This window comes from Leuciscus leuciscus (genome assembly GCF_965113295.1).
Source record: "Leuciscus leuciscus genome assembly, chromosome: 9".
In the NCBI taxonomy this organism is placed as follows: domain Eukaryota; kingdom Metazoa; phylum Chordata; class Actinopteri; order Cypriniformes; family Leuciscidae; genus Leuciscus; species Leuciscus leuciscus.
In genome coordinates this window covers 11,472,719-11,487,781 of record NC_138733.1, presented here as the reverse complement: position 1 = coordinate 11,487,781, position 15,063 = coordinate 11,472,719, and the positions used below count along the sequence as shown (strand labels likewise).

The following is a 15,063-nucleotide window of genomic DNA, read 5'->3' as shown; positions in this document are numbered from 1 at the left end:
TTTATTATCTGTTTGGCACATCAATGATCTGGCAGTTTTTTTCAGTCCTTACAGTCGTGTAGAGTCAAGATCCTGAACCTCTGGTCCCATAATTATGTATTTATGTGTCATCTAAATATGTGCTAAATATATATAGCATTTCATATTCATGCCACAGCTTAAAAGTATAAGATAATGGAAGGATATCATCCATATGACTGAAAAACGTGTACTTATAGAGTGTGTTTAAAGGAGATGATACTTTGAAAAACAAATGATGCTCAACAAAATGTACTTTTATTTGCTCCAGCATTAAGCAGACATGCTGACATTAGTTTACTCTAACAATAATTACCAGCTAATCAAGCACACGCAATATCACAATTCATGCATTTCACAGATTGTAGAATTTATTTGCCAATTTTAACGTTTACTGCAATTGCTGTAAAAAGGAAAAAATCCTCAGCTAAATAAAACTGTCTATGTGTGAGGAAAGAAACTAAAGTATAAGCATAACTTACAGGCGTTCACATTCAGCTTGGTTTCTCTCACACTGATAATATGGCAAAGAACGTGCAATTGTCTTCAGTCTGTTTATCACCGCATTCCTATTATCAGATCCTCCTTCCCATGCAAAGATGTTTTGGAATGCAAAGGCTTTAATTCCATTATATCTTTGTAAACGTCTAAGACTGGTTTTTATATTGGAATGCCCTGATAGGCATTTTGACAAACAGGGGGAATTAAAAGTGAAATAAACCACACATTTATCACCAACATTCAATATGTCCCCCAGATAATTCTTCAGGCGAAACTCTGAATCTAGTTGTAAATCTTTATCAGCCTTTGCAGCAATGAGGTCACGGTCATTACTCCGATAAACCTCATTGTTCTGAAGTGTTTTATTCACTTGAGTTAGTAAGATCTGATCTGGATAGCCAGAATCTTCAAGACATTTGCTCTTCTCGACTCTGAACACAACAGTGTATTGTCCTATGTCCTCAGCCAACCTGGAAATGAAAGCAGTGGGAATTTAATGTTGTGTGTTAAAAATTACAAATATTAATAGAAGTATTGTATTTATTTGTATGTAATTATGTAGTATTATAACAAATATATGTAAAGTTTAATGTAAAAATTATAACATGTAATTATAAAAGTGTGTTGTGTGTTTGCTTCGGAGCTGTAAGCTCCGTCTTAGCCTCGTATTTCCTTGTTTTGAACCATCATTTACTACAATTTCTAGTTGTTTATATTACTACTAAATACAGCTTACCCAACCCTGACGCATAACACGCTAGTAATTCGCTAGCCTGTTAACGCGCCACCCTTGCGCTCAGCTATTTTTATTTATTTATTTTCTCTCGCGCCTTTGAGTTCATAAAAGCTCAGGTGAATAAGAAACACTCAACAAACACGGTGAATAATGTCTTGTCCTGTCATTATCATGCGTTGCGTCTGAATGCGTTGTTGTTTTTGGAGCTCTATCGATTTGATTTATAATTCTTGATTTTTCTCTTTAAACCCGCTTACAACGAAAATTTTCTACTCTTCCTCACTGAGAAGCACTACTGCTCAAACCTCATTGTTACAACGCGGACTGTTGAGCAGACGCATCTCAAGCCTATTAGTGATCCAACGCTGCATACTCTTAAAGGTTACGTCCGTGGATCACGGCTGAACGCGTCTTCTCCACACTCACTTATAAACAAACACTTTTTTTTCGCCTATCGTGCGTCTACTCTACACCCCTACCACTAAAAAACCTCATAGTTACAACGCGGACTGTTGAGCAGACGCGTCTCAAGCCTATTAGTGATCCAACGCTGCATACTCTTAAAGGTTACGTCCGTGGATCACGGCTGAACGCGTCTTCTCCACACTCATTTACAAACAAACTTATAATATAAATTAGTATTAATATTGATAGCATCACTGGTAGCTTCGTTGCTAACTCACTGTCCATCTGTTAAAATGGCGAATATATCAGATGTAAGTAGTCTACCGCTTGGTGCAGGTGAGGACACATTTGAGCTTCACGCACTGCAGTCTGAGCTGGAAGCTGTTGAGAAACAGATCCACAACCTTTTATTGAGACAGGCCGAGCTGAGAGACCGGTGTTTGGCTCTTGAAACATCACGCGCCGACGCACACAAATCAGTGTTTAACGTTACTAACCCGCTGACTCCGACCGCGTCTACTCCGTGCGTTCCTCAGCATCGGTCGCAATCAGCCATGGTCTCGTTCACTCCGGCTCCAACACGCCACCACGAAGCCTGGGTGGTTCCGCAGCGGAAGACGCGAGTCAGGTTTAGACCAAGACTTTCTCCGACCCTCCCGGTTTTCGAGTTATCGACACAAAACCGCTTCTCCCCTCTACGCGAAACAGAACGCGATGCTGTGATCATCGGCGATTCCATCGTTCGGCACGTACACGCTACGTTAGGTACAAGTAAGGTGCAAAGTCACTGCTTCCCTGGTGCTCGTGTTTCTGAAATCGCTGCTCGCGTTCCCGAGATCCTGAACGGTGACGAGCGCGTCGGAACTGTGGTCCTGCACGCGGGAGTGAACGACATCAGGCTGCGCCAGACGGAGATTCTGAAGAAAGACTTCAGGAATCTAATCGATACGGTACGCAGCACATCGCCTGAAACAACGATCATTGTGTCAGGACCGCTTCCCACGTACCGACTAGGGCATGAAAAGTTCAGCAGATTATTTGCGCTAAATGAATGGTTAATGTCATGGTGCAATGAGCAGAAACTGCTCTTTGTAAATAATTGGAATCTGTTTTGGGAGCGTCCTAGGCTTTTCCGTGCTGATGGCTTACACCCAAGCAGATTCGGAGCGGATCTTCTGTCAGATAACATCTCCAAAATGTTAAATACCCTTTGACTAGTAACCAAAAGTCCAAATCATAGTCTCTGCTGCACCAATTCAACTGATATAAATACTAGTGTAGAACATTGCATAGAAACCGTGTCTATTCCTCGTTTAGTGAGATCAAATAATAAATCTAATGCAGGATCTAGGAAAAATCTAATTGTTATTAAAACAGAAAATGTTGCTATTAGTAAACAAAAACTATTTCTAAAGCTAGGTCTTCTAAACATTAGATCACTCACACCTAAGGCAGTTATTGTAAATGAAATAGTCACAGATAATAGCTTCGATGTACTTTGCCTTACTGAAACCTGGCTTAAACCAAATGATTATTTCGGTATTAATGAGTCTACTCCTCCTGGATACTGTTATAAGCATGAGCCCCGTCTGATTGGCCGTGGCGGAGGTGTTGCAACCATTTATAAAGATATTCTAAATGTTACTCAGAAAACGGGTTATAAGTTTATTTCATTTGAAGTACTTGTACTAAATGTTACGCTCTTAGATGTTAGAAAAACATCCCTATTATCTCTAGCCTTGGCTACCGTATATAGACCGCCAGGGCCTTACGCTGATTTCCTAAAAGAGTTTGCAGATTTTCTCTCAGACCTATTAGTCAATGTCGATAAAGCATTAATTGTTGGAGATTTTAACATACACGTAGATAATCCAAATGATGCGTTAGGAGCTGCGTTTACAGATTTATTAAATTCATTTGGGGTCAAGCAAAACGTCACCGGACCAACTCATCGTCTTAATCATACACTCGATTTAATTATATCACACGGAACCGATCCAACCGATATAGATATCATTCCACAAAGTGATGAAGTCACTGATCACTACATGGTAATTTGCATATTACGTACTGCTGTAATATGTCATGCGGCGTCGCGTTATCAACCAGGCAGAACAATCCTCCCATCCACCATAGATAATTTCTCAAATTGCTTATCTAATCTGTCTCAGCTGCTGCCTGAACCCAAACAAACAGATGAACTAGAAGAACTAACTAGCACTATGAGCACCATTCTCTCTAGAACATTGGATGTGGTTGCACCTATTAAATTAAAAAAGGTCAGAGAGAAAAATAAAGCACCATGGTATAACAATACTACGCATGTTTTAAAGAGAGAAACCCGTATTTTAGAGCGTAAATGGAAACAAACTAATTTAGAGGTCTTTAGAATCGCGTGGAAAGACAGTATGTCACGTTATAAAAAGGCCCTAAAAGCTGCCAGGGCTGAGCACCTCCGCAAACTAATAGAAAACAACCAAAACAATCCAAGGTTTCTATTTAACACCGTGGCTAGACTAACAAATAAACAGACGTCACCCGAACAAAATATCCCGTTACAGTTCAGTAGTAATGATTTCATGAACTTCTTCACTGAGAAAATAGAAAGCATCAGAACCACAATTATAAACGTTCAATCTTCAATCGCGCCTTACAATTCAGCTTCAATTATCACCCCGAAAGAACAATTACAGTGCTTTACAGCTATAGAACAAAAAGAGTTAAATAAACTTATCACTTCATCTAAAACAACAACATGTTTATTAGATCCTATACCAACTAAACTACTGAAAGAAGTGTTATCTGTAGTGGAAGAGCCTCTCCTCAATATTAGTAACTCGTCTTTATCTTTAGGTCATGTTCCAAGAACATTTAAACTGGCAGTTATAAAACCTCTCATTAAGAAACCACAATTAGATCATAATAATCTAGCAAATTATAGACCCATTTCAAATCTTCCATTTATGTCTAAAATATTAGAAAAAGTGGTGTCCGCTCAACTGGGCTCTTTCTTGCAACAAAATGATATCTATGAAAAGTTTCAGTCTGGATTCAGACCGCATCATAGCACTGAAACTGCGCTCGTTAAAATCACAAATGATTTACTTTTAGCTTCTGACCAAGGCTGTATCTCAATACTAGTTTTACTTGATCTTAGTGCTGCGTTCGATACTATAGATCACACAATACTCTTAGATCGACTACAAAATTATACTGGTGTTCAAGGACAAGCACTAAGCTGGTTCAAATCATACCTATCTGACCGCTACCATTTTGTCTATTTAAATGGAGAAAAATCGATCATAACTCCAGTAAACTATGGAGTGCCGCAGGGATCTGTATTAGGCCCTCTGTTATTTTCAATATATATGATGCCACTTGGAAATATTATAAGGAAACATGGAATTAGTTTCCATTGTTATGCTGATGACACTCAAATATATATTTCATCACGGCCGGATGAAAACGCTACATTTTCCAAATTGACAGAGTGTGTTAAAGATATAAAAGATTGGATGACGCGTAATTTTCTTTTATTAAATCCAGACAAGACAGAGGTAATACTTATCGGTTCAAAAAACCGCCCACAAAACCTCGCACAATACAACTTTAACATCATAGGATGTCCTGTTACTTTATCCTCTACAGTAAAAGACCTGGGTGTTATACTCGATTGCAACCTGTCTTTTGAAAATCATATTTCTTATGTTACAAAAACAGCCTTTTTCCACCTTAGAAACATTGCTAAGCTACGTAATATGCTATCAGTTTCTGATGCAGAAAAGTTAGTTCATGCATTCATGACCTCGAGACTGGATTACTGTAATGCTTTATTAGCTGGTTGTCCTGCATCCTCAATAAACAAGCTACAGTTAGTCCAAAATGCCGCCGCTAGAGTTCTTACGAGATCAAGAAAATATGATCATATAACACCGATTTTATCATCACTGCATTGGTTACCTATAAAGTTCCGTATTAATTACAAGGTATTGCTACTGACTTATAAAGCCCTAAACGGCTTAGCTCCAGTCTATTTAACGGATCTTCTATCGCCCTATAATCCATCGCGCTCTTTGAGATCACTAAATTCAAGGCTTTTGGTCATACCTAGGATATCCAGAACCACCAAAGGAGGGAGAGCATTTTCACATTTGGCTCCAAAACTCTGGAATAGTCTTCCTGATACTGTTCGTTGCTCAGACTCGCTCTCCCAGTTTAAAACTAGATTAAAGTCGCATCTCTTCAGCCAGGCATTCATATAATCCTACAGTTCAAACTACAATCCGGCCTCTATCCAATGCCAGAGGAGAACTGGCCCCCGACTGAGCCTGGGTTCTCCCAAGGTTTTTTTTTCTCCATTAAGGCACCTGATGGAGTTTTAGGACACCATTAGGTCACTTGATGGAGTTTTTCGGTTCCTTGCCACTGTTGCCTTTGGCTTGCTCAGTTGGGGATATTTTGGGGATATCTAATTTAATTTTATCAATCAATAAATTCCTCTTGAAACAAACTTTGTTGTATTATTTTAATTTAATACTGTGAAGCTGCTTTGATGCAATCTGTATTGTGAAAAGCGCTATACAAATAAACTTGACTTGACTTGACTTGACTTAAAAGACAAATACATCTGATTTATAACTTATAACAACCTCTGTTACTAAATCCACTACTTTTCTTTATATATTTCTTGTCATTTCTTTATTTGGTTGTGTATATGTATTTTTTTCTTGGTTTTTATTTATTTATTTTTACTACTAATATGTTCAATCAAAAACACTTACACATTCTGAAATTTCTGCACAATACTCATGAGGATTTCTGGGTCCACATCCTCTCCTACTGCACAAGTGCTGAAGTGAAGAAGGCAGAGCAGGAGGATCCTCAGTGGCACAGCGAAAACCTGGAGCAAACACACAAATACTTATACAAAAAAATGTGCACAGTACACACAAAGTACATATACATTTAAAACGGCATTCTGTTTGTTGTAGGAATGGAATTTTCCTTGACATCTTATGGCCACTTTTTTAAATATATATTTTGGTAAAAAATTATGAGTTTTCGGGAAAAAAAACTTGAGCAAATGTGCAGCTTTAGCTCCACTAACAATTATTAAGTGATAAAGAAGTATGAATATGACTTACCATGTTATCTGTTGCTCAGATCAGAAGGTTCAGAGATGTTGTGTGAGTCTGCAGTGAAGCAGGAGTGATGAGGAAGAGGAAGAAGATGCTTTTTATTCTGACACTCGACCAGCCCTCTTCTTCAACACCATGAAAAGACCAATTAAAACGGTTCACACTTACATCACTGACTCCTTTAATGATGTCACTGAGCATCTTTGTGTGTCTCGCCATGTACGGTGTGTTGGACTTCCTCAAAATGGTCAATAAGAAATAAAACAATTAATAATTCCTCCAAGAACTCTAAAAACTGTCATGGGTTCCTCCAATTAGGCTATCCAAGGAATTGGATTTAAGACAGACAATTACCTTGGGTCCAAAATAATGAGCAGGAACATAAATATGAAAATGAAATATGATCTTACATTAATTAAATTAACAATGTTAAGTAATTGTAATTGCAGTCACAATGCATACAATATATATATATATATATATATATATATATATATATATATATATATATATATATATATTGTATGCATTGTGACTGCAATTAAAATTACAAATATATATATAAATATATATATATATATATATATATATATATATATATATATATATAGCCTATATATATATTTTTTTTTTGTTCACTCCCTCAGCCATTGCATTGTGTTTTTAAATAGATTTACTCCTCAAGCCATATAACTTTCTTCTTTGAGACAAACACAATCTGAGTTATATTTAACACTATCCTTGCTCTTCTAAGCTTTATAATGGGAGTGAATGGAGGGTGAGATTTTGATCCATACGTCTCCAGGGGTTAATAAAGGCCTTCGGAAGGAAAGCGTCAATATATATATTCGTCAATACATCATGCGTCGGGTCAAAGGTCACTCTTCCGCTGCAAAACACCGCCGGAAGCTAGTTATTAACTAATAAAGTTTTAAATATGGACATGTTTCTTACAAAAACACATCACTTTGCTTCAAAAGGCATTTAGAAACTCCCAGACGCCGTATGGATTGATTAAAAATCTCGCCGTTCTTACTCTCAAAAAACTTTTCACATGACGAAAACAAGAAAAGGCACGACAAATTTATACATTTGCACATTTGTATTCCTTAATGTATACAATCATAAGAATGATTTTTTTCATTGATGTGTTTTCCTGTAATAGTTTGTATTGTTAATTGTACGTTGTAGCAAGGAAGTAAACGAAGGACAACGCTGTGGTAGGCTCCACAAACCAGTTTGTTAAATCCTAATTGATACTTATCCGACAAACACAAACTTGTTTAGTATCACCAGAGCAGCAAACTTGCTCGTGGTGGTTGTTGTGTAATCAGTGTAAATTAGTCTTTGATTATAGCTTTTATGTATTGTTTATCTACATGCATGCTTAACATGGTTTTGTGTTTGATTTGGCTACTGTTGTAAAGCCAATGTTTAGTGTTATTATTGGGTTAATAGTTCTGGCGACAGATATTTAGCTACAATCGTTCTAAATATGCAAAAGTTACAGTGTCATATAGCGATCACAATAGATCTGCAGTCTTAAAAAAACCATACCATTCTGAAACGTCCTTTAACAGCCGTTCTTGAACAGGTTCTGCTAGATCCTCCCTACTAACATTCTCTGGGTCTGATTCATAGAACCCGGAAATCATCAGACCGTTTTTACAAGGAGGGACAGAGCAGTGTAGAATAATGGTTAAATATGTGAATGCGAATTTTTTAAAACGAAGCATGAACACATGTTCAGTGCACCCCACAAACACAATCAAGCCTTCGAAAAAAGGTGTTTTACCACCCCTGTAAGAATGTTTAAATATTCAAATAATAGACAAAAATACTAAGTAAGAAAAGCATTTTTTCAGTATGTGGTGCGTCTCATCCTATGGCTTCACACGACTCTAACAACTGGTAAAAACTGCCAGATCGTTCACATGTACAGAGATAAGTGTCAGACGTCAGTTGTGCTGCAACACATTGCAATATTGATCAAATCTGCTGCTTTAAACACTGTTTGCAAATCTCATGAACTCTTTTTGCAAAACTCTAAACACATTCTCACTCACTAAAACATATATTGCACTGTGATGCACTTTCGTTTCAAAACGCTGAACACAGACATGCAAAAGTTGAACACAACTACAACACAGATGTCATCGTTTACACACAACGACTCAAACTGTTCACACTTATTTCTAATGATGAGCCCAAACCAACTATACATGATACAAGTCAGTTCAGAGTGCCAAAATTGACTCAAAATGTTGCACTGAATGTTGACCAACAATGGATGGAAACAATATAAGAGGGAGAGGAGGAAGAGTATGTGAATAAGAGGTGGTGCACAAAGAGGAAGAGGAGGAGCAAAGTGTGGAGAATGTTGTCAAGGCTGGATCTGCTTTAGGTTTTTTTTTTTTTTTTTTTTACCTTTGACTGCAGAGACGTCTGTGATGTGGACAAACTCCTCAGATCCAACATGAACACATGATGCTGAAGCAGAATCAGTCTCTCTCACTGACTGTAATGTACTGTAATACGCTTTTCATTTTGAGTTTTTTTACTGTAACCTTTTTGGCTTTTGCAGTTGGGTCGCTGTATTTTCACAGTATAGTGCTGAATATACAGACATTCAATACAATATCCAGTACAATACTATACTTGCAGTGCATACAGTATTTATTCACCTTACTACTGTAAGTTCACTGTAAAGAGGTTGCTGTAAATTTTACAGTAACTTACTGGCAGCTGGATGCCAGTAAGTTACTGTAAAATGTTTTACAGTATTATTACTGTATTTTCACTTACAGTATACTGTACCATTTACTGTAATTGCATTTACAGTATTATTACTGTATTTTCACTTACAGTATACTGTATCATTTACTGTACTTGCATTTACAGTATTATTACCGTATTTTCATTTACAGTATTAGTATTGTTTTTTGTTTGTTTTTTTCATTTAAATTTTCTTTTTTTAATTTATGTTTACCCCACCCCCCAAAAAATCACAATAACTCACAAACATTTGTCCTTATAATATTCTTTTTAATCGTTGAACATTTTGTTTTAGAAGTACAAATTACAAATCTTGACCTTTAGGAGCCACTAGCTGAAGAAAAAAAAAGGCAACATCTCCAAAGTCCATAGAATTAATCTCCTGGTGACCATTTATATCTGTAGCATGGCAAAAACGTACACACACTGAAAAGCAAAACAGGCCTTAAAACAATAAAATACAGTCAAAGTCAGTGTTGTGTTGTTACATTTCAGTAATTTTGCCAGTCAAAGTTGACAACCTCTCTGATGAGAAACACTGAGGGTTTCAGGCTGATGCTTTTCTTTGGACCTTTCCAGATTTCCATCTGATCTGTGCCTTTGGTGTTTGGTGCCATCAGGGTTGACTCTCAGAATGAACCTGCAAACACAAGCAGGGAAAAAATATATAATTTTTTCAGACCGGTGTTGGCAGAATTTTCCCTAACCCTCAAACTTGATGCTGCATGTACTTTGGCGTTAATAAAAGCACTACATCTGATTCTGAATCCACCTACAGTAGTGGTGGGGGAAAAATCGATTCTGTTCAGTGTCGCGATATTTTGCGCACGCAATTATATTGATACAGTAGCGCAAAGTATTCCAATATAGGTTATAAGGCTGTGACGGTGGCAGTTTTTTTTACCACTGCGGTGGTAATGGACCAACTACCTGCAGTGGTTGGGGGGTTATTATGAAAATTGAAATAAAAAAATGTAGTTTATTCGAGCAAAAAAGTCTTTATTTGAGCAATTCCGTCAAAGAAGCAACACAAAGCCTGTAAAGCATTCAAATACATATCAGTAAATATTAGAAACTTACATAATAGAAAAGTTAAATCTATATAAAAAAAAAAAAAAACTTTCGTTTAATACTTCCACACAAAGACACGTGATTCCACATGAAGCCATACCGCTCTGTGCTTTGAGAGGGATGACACGAGGAGGAAAGAGACCATCGATCTATTTTCTGATATCTTCATGTTTTCTACTTGTTGTAAAAGGTATGAAAAGTGAATTTAATCTTCCACAAGGGCAAGACATTTAAGCTATGTTTGAAATTGCGCTGCCAAAGAGAGCGAAACTAAAAATCAAATAAACTTGACGCGCCGTACATGTCTAATAACAAGCAAAAACTGTGTTGAAATGAATCTGACGTGCAAGTAAAATCTGTCCTACAACGTTTTTCTACTTTACCACAGTAAAGAATGTGAATGTAATAGGCCTAAATAAAAGCGAACCAAGGAAGAAACGTTTATAATCCCCTTCGAAAATCGAGACGTAAGTGAAGATTTTGGGAAAAAAACAAGGTATTAAATGCAGGGATGAGTCACAATTTTTGGATATTCGATTAGTTTATTTAATTATAGAATTATAGTATATCGAATAGGTTGTGTAATTATTCTCTAAAATAAAATCTCCATGTTTTTGGTGCTAATGCGGTGGTGACGCGTTCATATAATTACGTTCTGTAATAAGGTCCTGTGTCCTGAATGTTCAAGGACAAAGTTTTTGCACTAGCCTCCAGTAAATGTGTAGAAGATGTTCACAGATTTAATGTGACATTTGTAGTGAGTTGAGCAGTCTTATTTTTTGTAATGTCTTTGAATAATATGGGGGACATGAATCGCAATATATCGCAGAATCGAATCGCAATACTTGCTGTATCGCAATGTTAGGAAGCGCAATAATATTGAATTGTGGCCCAAATATCGCAATACTATCGAATCATCAAATTTTTGCCAATTTCCACCCCTAACCTACAGGGATGGTATTACCCCATAATACATTACATTAAAATCATTAAAGCTTCATTCTTTTTCAATATTCCTGTAGCTTAGATTTCCAGGGAATGGATAATTTAAATTAAACTTAATACAATGTAAGTTGCTTTGGATAAAAGTGACTTCCAAATGCATGCATGTAAATGTAATGTAATGTAATAAAAAAAATATATATATATATATATATATATATATATATATATATTGGTTTACCTGATTCTGCATTCGACAAAATAGACAGCTAATGCTGAAGAGTCGTCTGTTAGCAGTTGTAACTGGATGATGATTCTGCCCTTCATTGTCAGCATCCATGTTTTTGCTTTGAGAACAGACTCTCCTGAAACAGATAAAGTCACAGCAGCCTTTTAGTGTTATAGTTTACAGAAAAAAAAACTAAAATACAATAACAGAACTTATTACTAACAACAATAACATGTGGGGTGAAGATGAGGTAAGATATAATGTTGTATGGTGTTTATAGTTTTTAATCAATTAAACAACATTAAAAATATTAGTTAGCAAAACTTTGCTATATTGATAATGGTATATTGCTAACCCTTTCCTCCTCCTTCTCCTCTTCCTCCTCCAACGTCAACCCGTTCTGTGTATTAGTGGAGAGCGTCAGCAGTGATGTACAGTCCGGAGGGAATGGCCGCTGCAAATTCAAAATAAAGAACAGAAAAGAACATGTTTGCCTGCTTAACTAATGCATACTTCAGCTAATTTAGTTGATGTCATCTTACTCACCTGTAGATGTTATCACCATTACGAAGGCAATCACAAAAAAGACTCCAAAATACACCTCCGACATTTCAGACGACATAATTCAGACCACAAACTTGAAAATAAAACAAAAGATGAAATTAACAATGGTGTTGGATAAAGGGTTAGTTTACTCAAAATTGTAAATTCTGTCACCATTTACTCACCCTCAACTTGTTCATAACTTCCATTAAATTATTTAATGTGCTGTATACAAAAGAAGATATTTTAAAGAACATGAGCAACCAAACAGTTACTGGTCCCCATTGACATCCAAAGTATTTTTTCTATTATAGAAGTCCATGCGGACCAGCCACTATTTACCAACATTATTCAAAATATCTTATTTTATATCTTAATAATATCTTATTTTACATAAATGTTCAGACGAAAGAACTTCATGCAAGTTTAGAACACGTTGTGGGCGAGTAAATGATGACATACATAATTTTCTGTTTAAGGTGTACTACGTTATCCCTTTAACTAAGTTTTACTCAGTATTTACGCTGTACATCTGCCAAAAAGTTGTGAAAGAGGAGACAGAACATACCAAAGTTATTATGCTTCTCTGTTTAATAAGTTTACTTCGGCTAATTTAGGTGAAGGTGACCATAACGTTACATACCAGTTGATGTTATCACAATGAAAAGGCTCCAACACACTCCATCGTTGCAGATGGCATTATCCAGATCACAAACCTGAAAATAAATCATATAGGCCTACGTGAAAATATTGTTTAAAACCCGCACTTTAACAAGGGTTTCGTCTATCTCACTTTACCTCAGTATTTCACGTTGAGTTCGCTGTTAGCTCGGTTAACGTTACCGTCGAGTCGACTCCGCCCGCCTGATGAGCTAACTTGCGTTAAAGAGGCAGAGGAACACACAACCATTATTTTTTATAGTTTTAACTAAAGAATATTTCGGCTAATATAGGTGAACTTAACTTACTCACCAGTTAATATTATCACCGTGACAGCGACCCGGCCGACAGTCAGGAAAAAAGACAGTAATAAAGGCACCAAAAAAAACATTCTGACGACAGTCAGGAAAAAAAGACACTAAAACCATTCAGACGAAAACAAAACGATACATCATGTTAGTTTGCTGTTAACATAAGTAAAAACATTTGAAAATGTTTATTTTACATAAAATAGAAATTATATACTAACCTTTTTGGTGAGTTACATGATCTTTTGTCCGTGCATTAACTGCCACTTCACCCCTCAAAAAACCACTTGAAAAGAAATCCCTCTTGCCATTGGTCAGTTTTTCGCGGGCAAGTTCACTACTGTAAATTGATTTACAGTAGTGAAGAATTACAGTAGTGACCCTATATTTTCCCATAATCCTTTGCTGTTTACAGTAACATACTGTATACATATTTTACAGTATCTTACTGTACATATTACAGTAAAATACTGTTCAAATTACAGAAATCCGTTACAGTGTTGTCATTACTATACTTTTTTATATAATTGCAAAATTTGTTTACTTTATTACAATCTTCTTTTTTTGTGTAACTGCATAATTTGGATTCTGTGTTCTCCATTTTTTGATGTAGTGTCTAACAAATGATCTGTAGAGTTTATAATATTGACTCGCTGTGTGTAAGATCTGAAAGCATTGTTTGATTTTGCCAGAAGAGTCAGAGATTCTCTGAATGTGGTTTGAAAACTTGGTTTTGTGTTTAAGGTTTTGAGAAATTGAGTGATGGTTTCAAGAAATGTGTTTTAGCAATTCAGAAAAACTGTATTACAGGTCTGGATTTTTAGTTAGTTTCCCCAAACTTTTTATATTCACAAGTAAATTACTATGTGCAAAATGCACATTTTACAAAAAATACATTCTTGTTACAACTGCTGTAGTGCAGTCAGTGAAATGAAAAGATATTCATATTATTCTAGAATGAAATACTGATTTAAGTGAAAAATGTTAGCGTGACTGAATACGTGCAGAATATCTCTATAATAACCCTGTCCAAATAAAAAACCTGGCAGATCATTCAGAAGTTTCACAACAAAACACATTTATTACAAACGATGTTTGCTCAAGACCCACAGCAAAATTCAAAATCATTATTTCATCATATAGAGTTCACATAGAGTTCACCTGTTCATTATCAAGCCTGTTCATTAAAAAAATACCACACATATAAAAAGTTACACTGCTCAATTTAATAATATACAATCCGTGCTGACCACTGTGGCACATTTTTGCTCAAAATTTTTTTTTTTCCCGTCGACATTGGAATGAGAATTGTGAATATGAAAGTGAATGAAGTGTAAAGCCTCATTTACATTAGCCTATTACCCTTTTTCTCGATTGCTTAAACACACTTCTTGAAGCTCGTATTCTCAAAACAGTGAACACAAATCCATAACGTCTCACCCAATTCCCCAAACATCCTATTTTCAGGTCAAAATGAAGCTCTACACTCAAAACCATTCACTCTTAAAGAAAAACCAAACTTTGCCCTCAGACTGGACACACAAGCCCTCACAAACACACATACTACAGTCTTACACACTGGTGCAATAAATTCCAAAACAACATTTCCAAAACTGGTAAGTTATGTTGCTCGTATTTGTATGTTGCAGGCCTAGCAAAATAGAGGAACTGATTACTGTAATACTTCCTTTGTACAAAATGGAAGCATTTGATGCATTTTTTTTCCCATTAAATTCA

General features: G+C 36.2%; 2 long non-coding RNA genes across 2 annotated transcripts; both read right to left on the bottom strand.

Moving 5' to 3' along the window:
• Nucleotides 1–254: 254 nt before the first annotated feature.
• On the bottom strand, nucleotides 255–7,004 carry LOC309506462. Its single transcript, XR_014208766.1, has 3 exons — nucleotides 6,805–7,004; nucleotides 6,442–6,560; nucleotides 255–989 (listed from the first exon to the last, which is right to left on the bottom strand). It is a non-coding gene; the product is annotated as an uncharacterized lncRNA (long non-coding RNA).
• Nucleotides 7,005–9,822: 2,818 nt separating this feature from the next.
• Nucleotides 9,823–13,207, bottom strand: LOC309506957. Its single transcript, XR_014208983.1, has 6 exons — nucleotides 13,157–13,207; nucleotides 13,002–13,074; nucleotides 12,362–12,452; nucleotides 12,171–12,269; nucleotides 11,828–11,951; nucleotides 9,823–10,213 (listed from the first exon to the last, which is right to left on the bottom strand). It is a non-coding gene; the product is annotated as an uncharacterized lncRNA (long non-coding RNA).
• Between the last annotated feature and the right edge of the window lie 1,856 nt (nucleotides 13,208–15,063).